Source organism: Etheostoma cragini, chromosome 4 (assembly GCF_013103735.1).
Source record: "Etheostoma cragini isolate CJK2018 chromosome 4, CSU_Ecrag_1.0, whole genome shotgun sequence".
Classification (NCBI taxonomy): domain Eukaryota; kingdom Metazoa; phylum Chordata; class Actinopteri; order Perciformes; family Percidae; genus Etheostoma; species Etheostoma cragini.
In genome coordinates this window covers 941,929-949,763 of record NC_048410.1, presented here as the reverse complement: position 1 = coordinate 949,763, position 7,835 = coordinate 941,929, and the positions used below count along the sequence as shown (strand labels likewise).

General features: G+C 38.2%; 1 protein-coding gene and 1 long non-coding RNA gene across 2 annotated transcripts in view; one reads left to right on the top strand and one right to left on the bottom strand.

The window, feature by feature from the left end:
* The window catches only part of LOC117943375 (V-set and immunoglobulin domain-containing protein 1-like), a 140,546-nt gene that overhangs the window by 119,473 nt on the left and 13,238 nt on the right, over window positions 1–7,835 (top strand). The gene's annotated exons all lie outside the window — the stretch shown is intronic.
* Window positions 645–7,835, bottom strand: part of LOC117943120 — a 17,961-nt gene continuing 10,770 nt past the window's right edge. The window contains exons 2-3 of the long non-coding RNA XR_004656292.1: window positions 1,798–1,802; window positions 645–655 (exon numbers count right to left, since the gene is read on the bottom strand). This is a non-coding gene — a long non-coding RNA (uncharacterized LOC117943120). The remainder of the gene's footprint in view (window positions 656–1,797; window positions 1,803–7,835) is intronic.

Here is a 7,835-nt window from a genome sequence, read left to right as displayed (position 1 = left end):
GGTGAGTACTTTTATTAAAGCTATAAAGAAAATGACATGCTTAACAGGAATGTAACGATACTCAACTCCCAATTCAATGTTTTTCTCGATGTTAAGGTCACAAAGCGATTTTATAAGCTGCACACAAAGTAAAGACATTCGTGTTTGGTAGATTATTTCTTTATTATAACAATGATTCTTGCAAAGAAATCTTATACCATTGGAAAGAAGCCTGATCATTTCCCTTTTAAACGTAAGGAACATGCATTTGTGGGATGAGCAGCAGAGCGGAGGATGTGGGTTTCCTAAAAAGTCAAACTGTCTCTGTCAATGCCAAACAGCTTTGGTTTGCTATTGCTCTTGAATCTGGTTTTGAGCTTCTGGGGCCCCCAGGTGCTGATAATCAGGGGCCTGACCTCAGCCCCGTTGAACACTGGTAGGATCAGCTGGGACATGTTGTTTGTGCCAGAGACACCAACACAACCACGTTGTGAAATCCTTGGGCCGACGCCAGGAGCAGCTGCCAAAACAGACTGTTCTTACTGTGCATAAATACATGGACTCTGAACACCTGCATCAGTATACAAATGCAATCTATTTTGCAAAAACATCATACTAGGCAAAGATAATCAGTCAAGGACCAGGAAACACCAGGGCTCTCTTTTCCACTGTTGATCTCCTCCAGCCACCTGACAACATAACCCATCAGGAACTCTCTGGTGAACGCTGCTCAATCTTCCTGAAGGTTTCCAATACCAAAATTGAAGCAATACACCAGCAATTAGACTGTTCTCTTACTCACCTGAAACAACCACGCTCACTGATTCACATCCCAATGTCCATCCCTAATGTATAATCCTGTAATTACTTAGTAAAAATTGTTTCCACTGTGTTCCCAGTTGCTCCAGAGCCAGACATCAACGTTATTGATGCCACAGATGAAGGAGTGTTGCTGCAGTGTGAGGTTCGAGGTGCTGCTCCGAAACTTAAAGTAGAGTGGCAGGACAGAGATGGAAACCAACTTCCTGCTAAAGAACCACAGGTCCCAGAAAGAGGAGACAGAGACCACATCACTCTCCAGACTATTATGACCCAGACCGGCTACTGTCGCTGTGTCGTCACACAGGAGGAAACCAACCGTAGGACTCATGCTGAGATTTATGTGGTTATTATTGGTAAGATTCCTCCTTGAGTTGTTCATATGTTTCAGCAGCAAATGTAGCTGTTCTTTCTGTTTAGTCTCAGGCTGTTCTCATGAACCAGTCATACATGTAGCTGCGGAAAGTAAAGCTCTGTAATGCGTGTGTATTGCACGTATTTATTACTGTCAGCACCACAACGACTGCTGCTGTACAACACAGGACGCTCAAGCTGGGTGGGGGAGGGGTTCTTTTCCTGGGAAAAACTAAAGGAATGCTTTAAACCAAACCCTGATCTTATTGTTTTGGTGTCTAAATGCAGCTGTTATCAAACAAGGATTAATAAAGAGAAGTCTAAGTATAAATGCACCTGCCGTCCCTGCATGATGCTGACTTTGTGTTTGCTAAACTCAAATGTAACGGCGGCTGACCCAAGCGACAGCTCCCAGAGCTCTGCACCCGTCCTCGCCACACTGGCCACTGGTTGCCTAATTTTGTAGGATATTATACGAACTGTTATGCATAAGTTTTCATAAGATATCGTACAAACTCATTCATGAGAATGAACTCAAATGCGTATACGACCAATCTACTGAACATATCTAGTCCCATGTGCAAAATAAACAAACTATACTAACTTTTTGTTATGTGTTTCAGTCTCGTGGACCAAAATATTTACTGAAGCTGGAATTCTTGCTGTCGGAGTTGGAGTTGCAGCAACAGCTTTTCTTTTACGAAAGAACATCAAGAACAAGTAAGTTTCCAGTAGTGTTAACCCTAGACTAACCTTCTATCTCTATTGTGAAAGCAAAGCAGTTGGAGTCTTTATAAGAAAGGGACAATAAAATCATGATTATGTGTTTAAGAAATGAAAGAATTAACCAAAAAGGGTATTTTTAAATACAAACAAGAATACAACACAAGCAGAGCAGAACTTAGCCCAAAGCAAGACAGCACAGAAGCAAAAAGATTAGCAACACAACAACAAACAGGTTACAAGTAAAACACAGCAGAGAGTCAAAGATTAGAAAAGACATCGCTGTTGAGAGCAATAAAAGCAGTAGGGAAATAAGAGGGGGGGGAAATACCTTAAATTCATGTATGTCGAGATTGCAAACTAACAGAATACATACATATATAGTTTTAGTGCTGACATGTATATGTATTTACCATCCATTATTCTAGCTGCTTAGTAAAAGACTTGTATGTGTTTAATTGTGTGATATGGTCTGTGATTGAGTTCCCCTCTCTGGACCCTCTGATGGACCGCGCTGACTAACTGAGAATAACACAATGATCTCTTGATGATCCCCTGTTACTTGATCAGCGTCTGCTCTTCTGTTAATGTTGATCAATCAGTCACCAAGTGGCAGTTGAGCTAGGTCGTGTGAGGAACTTTAGATACTAAGCTGAAGTTTACATTTGTAGGTCTTTTTATTTGATCAGTTAATGTACTTCTAAGTGCAGCTGCACAACGTGCAAAAGAACTTGATCGGTGTGGTCAGCCATCCCCGTTTTTCTTTAACATTTTTTAATTTAATTTCCTGCAGGTCCAAAGACAAAGACGCATCAGCCACTAAATAACCCGACACACAACAGCCCACGGGGAAACCTGAAACAAAGAAGAAATCAGACAAAAGTTGTAGGTCATACAAAAATGTATTTGTATTAAAACACAGGGCTTTCAGACTGGGCAGCTGAGATCGTGTCCTGGGGAAAACACAAGACTTCCACCCAGTAAACAGCTGTTCAGTGGTGTGCCAGTGTCAGAAACCAAGCAGTAAGGCAAAGAGAACAGGCTTTTTTGTTTAAAAGTGCGTTTTAATTTATCCAAAAAATGCTAAAACAATATAAACCAAGAACTTAATATCTAGGCCTAATAAAGAAGCCAACACAATCTTTAATTTAACTTTAATCAAAAATAGCAGCAACGAAACAAGATATGAACTCAACAAACTGACCTAACTGAATGAGACATATACATAATTACTGGCTTGGCCAAACATAGACATAAAAGTTATAAAATGTACAACTCAGAGACACGCAGAACCAGAATGGGAAACATTAAACATGCTTAAACAGAGCCCCATAAACCTGTTAGCCCAGTGCTAATTACACGCCTGTTGTCTTCCCGTCAACCATGAAAAAAACGTTATCGCTTTTTCTGACATTTTTTGTCACTTTTTAAATGTTGTGGTTGCTTTTTTTTAATGTTTTTTCCAAGGTTATTTGATATTTCTAATGTTAACATGTTGAGCTTTTTTCAAAGGCTCATTTTTTGTGATGAAAAAAACTAAAAATGGGTCAAATTTGACCCGAGGACAACATGAGGGTTAAATCTGATAAAGTCTCTTTCAGCTGGGTGTGTTCCAGCTGCTTTTAAAGAGGCCGTTGTACAACACCTCTTACAGGCCAGTGTCTAAGATACCTTTATTATCTAAAGATCTAGAAAAAGTGGTTTATGCCCAACTTCAGTTGTACCTTAACTCCAACAACATCTTTGAAAAATTCCAGTCTGGTTTTAACTCTGGTCACAGCCCAGAAACTGCTCTTTTAAAGGTTTTTGATGATCTTTTATTTTCTGATTGTGTAGCTCTGCTGTGTAACTCCCTCACAGCTGGCAGGAACCTTACTGGTTGGAAGTGTGTAAAGCCACATATCTGTTTTTATATTTCTGCAATCTGCACTTTAGTTTGTGTGATTTGAAGTAGTTAAATAAAAGATAAATTCATGTAGCACCTAATTTCATCATGATATACAGGCCTGGTTGGTTTCATCTATCTAATCTTGTGTTGTTCATACTATATCGTGATTTATTGCTTGTCTTTGTTGAATAACACAGAAGACAAAGAGCTTAAAAAATAATTGCATATTAAATTGCAATATTGGTAAAAAGATTGTTATTAGATTATTTTCAAAAATGGTTCCGTCCTACTCTGCACTATTTTGAATTTGACTTTGACTGACTTTGAATTGAATATTTACTAAGTCAGTAAAAATAGTCCTTGCTCTGTATTTTCCAGGTTTTAGACTTTGGACTGGGCTTTACACTTTTATTAACTCGTCATGCAACATAACACACTCCCTTCTCCGCTGGTTATCTGCATGTCTGTAAGTTGCAAACACACACACACGTTCTCTAAAACCAGGAGGAATAATTATAGAGCAGCAGAGTGTTGTCTTGCCAGTCCTTCCTCCACAGCCCTGCAAAGGAAGGTCTGGCTAGTCCCCCCCAGCATTCTGGGATGGGAGTGAAAGGTTCTCTGGTTATTGGCATTTCTTTAAACCAATCATAATCGTGTTGGGCGGCGCTAAGCGGAGGACGGAGCAACGGTGTCGCTAAAAAACAGCCTCTGGAAGGAAGTTGTTTTGGTGGAATGTGTACAATCAAAAGTTGTTTTAGTCGTGCAACAGAAAACTCAGATTGGACACGTAGTCTAGCTAGCGGTCTGGATTTACCCTGCAGAGATCCCCCCCCCCCCCAAAAAAAAGTAAGAGGAAGAAAGTATTATGCAATTGTTTCTGTTTGGAAATAAAGTTAATGTTAATGCACAAACAGGAATCAGAATAGCAGATGCAGATGCACTCAGAGGTGTGTGTGTGTGTGTGTGTGTGTGTGTGTGTGTGTGTGTGTGTGTGTGTGTGTGCTAAACGATTTTATACTAACTAATTATTATATAACTATTTTCTCTTCATAATTATATTTTTTTACATTCTGAATTTTATGATTTTATCCACTTACTTTTCATAAAATCACGTTTTTTTTTAATTATTCTTCTTTTTCTGAATACTACGATTTTATTGTTATTTTTCCATTAATCCTTTCTTCTTCTGTTACTAAATGTAACCACTGACCTACATTCAGAGGAAGCGTCTCTGCTGGTGAGTGACGTCATGGCGCTCTTTGGTGGACACGAGCAGGAACTACACGCAGAGCGCCAGGAAACAATTACACATTAAAACATGTTTACAGGGTTTTATTATCTTAATCTAAATGTTTTAAATGTTTTTATCTCATACATAGACGACACTTTTTAAAGTGAAATTTATTCAATTGAATGCAATTATTATTATTACTATATCCCTTTTTTTATCAATTCATGAATTATAAATAAATTAACATTACACTGTGATTGTAAAGCTTTTAACTAACATCTAATCCATAAAGTCAGTCTTGTCACTCATCACATTATGATACACAAATGGACTATTTAAGTAAATATTTATGATTTAATATATTTCAATGTGTACATGAATGTAGGGGTAATCCACCATTGCGTATTTGTAAAAATCCGAGATGTAAAGGTACATTTTTTTTAGAGTGCATGGTGGTTATTCTCTGCTTACTATCAACTACATTACCCACAAAGTCACTTATATTTCTTATAGGAGTTACAAAACCATGTAGATCCAATCAGGGGCATACGATCAATAAGAAAATGCTGTTTGTATCAAAGAAATTCATTAAGAAACCTTTCTGGCATTTACAAATTTGTATGACAGGGCCTAACATTTTAGGGGTGAAATGCGTATAAATGTGTTTTATTAAGACATAAAAACTCAAATATGCATAATAGCAAACACTGGAAATGCACTTTATGACGTAAGGAAAATATTTCCAAGAGGGAAAGCCATTTCGGACACCAACTCACAGAGGAACTAGTTATTACATACAACTTGTGCATTACAAACAAGATTAAAGAAGTACATAAGGAAATACACAATATATACATCCAACAAATTTATATTTTAATATATTTTTATAGCTTGAAAACAAATGCAGCTTTTGTAATGATCAAAATTCCTTATTTTTATTTTAAGCTTATATAAAACATGTATATTATATCATTGAATGATTGTATTATTTAATTTCATATATTTTACAAGATTACATGTGAACACATCGAGTTTTAACTTAACTTTGGCCAATGTTCATTTTTACGGAACAGACCTTGAACGCATCTCCATGCTACCTCCGCTAGCGTTAGCTGTTAGCAGCCTGTAGGTGTTCAGCTGGAAGCCCGACTGCGTTCACCGCGTTAAAGGTTAAAATATGCTGAGTTTACACAATGGTTTTACATATTAGATCTCATGGTGTAACTGAGAGTTTTTTATTTTTCCAAGCCACATGCACAAATGTCCTGGGTCTGCTGTCCTCATAGAGGACATCATATGGACAAAACATGGAACATATTATTAACCATACATAGTTAGATATTAAGCTCCGTTGCTCAGCCAACTACCCTTCGTCCTTTTATCACGGAGTTACAGGCGATAAACAACATTTGATAGTCAAAAGTAAACTTCATTAGCGGTTTATCTTTTTAAAATAACATTAAAGAGTGTTTTCGTCTAAAGGTTAGACGTCGTGCTTGTTCAGAAGAGCATTTAATGCTCTCTCCAATCCCAGACTTTCTCAGTGCATGCTGGTGTTTAATGGATGTGTGTAACTGTTTGTAGTGTAGTTCCTGCTCGTGTCCACCAGAGGGCGCCACGACACTACTTAAACGCTTTTGGGGTTTTAATAAACTGTGTCAGGGCCTGACAAATGAATGCATTTGTTTCTTTTTAATACCTTGCATATAATATATATTTAAAACCTGTCATAGTTATACATAAATAAACATTACTCTGTGATTGTAAACCTTTTAATCTATAAAGTTGTCCTCTCACTCACCACATTATAATATACAAATGGACTATTTAAGTAAATATTCATGAATTAATATATTTAAATGTGTAACCTGTATCCTAATACTGCAGTTTCATGATATGACTTTAGCATGTGTCTTGTATATATTTTTATTTCAACATATATATCTTGAAGGTAACCCCGTTTATTTGACTATTGTTGATCAAAGGAGCCGGATTCTACTGCTAATCTCACAGGTGCAGTGTCTGAAAATGTGGTTATCAAACAAAAACACATTTCATTCAGGCTAAATGGGGTTGCTGATTGTAATTTTAATAAAATTTTAGTTTTTCCATTAATTCATGATATCTAGTTTCCATGAGTGCTGTGTCTGATATGTTGCTTCTGTAATTTCACATTGTTGGGATTATAACAATCTGTAATCTACTGAACCTACACATGCCCCCCAAAACTAGTTCCCTCCTGAGGTGATTCTGCAGCGGCACCATGGCTCCGTCTGGCGCATAGCGCCACCCAAGCCGGTTATGTTTTTTTTTTTGGGGGGGGGCAGTAGCTCAGTCTGTAGGGGGTTGGGAATCGGTAGCTGGAGAGATGCGAGCATGGCACCATACCACCCCCCCCCCCACCCCCCAACCTCTCAGGGTGCTGGTCCAGCTGGCAGCCCCCCCCACTCTGACATCTCTCCATTAGTGCATGAATAGGTCCTGTGTGTGTGTGTGTGTGTGTGTGTGTCTGTGTGTATTTCAGGCCTGTGTGTAGTGATACTAACAAACAGAGTGTAAATTAATTAATTAATTTCCCCACTGGGGATCAGTAAAGTATAAATTATTATAATGATAATTATAAATTATAAATTATTATAAACCAGAGCACGTTTTGCTGTGGGGACTAGCCAGACCCCCCTCCACCACGATGTGTGGACTAGCCAGACCCCCCTCCACCACGCTGTGGGGACTAGCCAGACCCTCCTCCACCATGCTGTGAAGGAAGATAGATAGATAGATAGATAGATAGATATTTATTGATCCCAAAAAAATGGGAAATTACAGTGTTACAGCAGCACA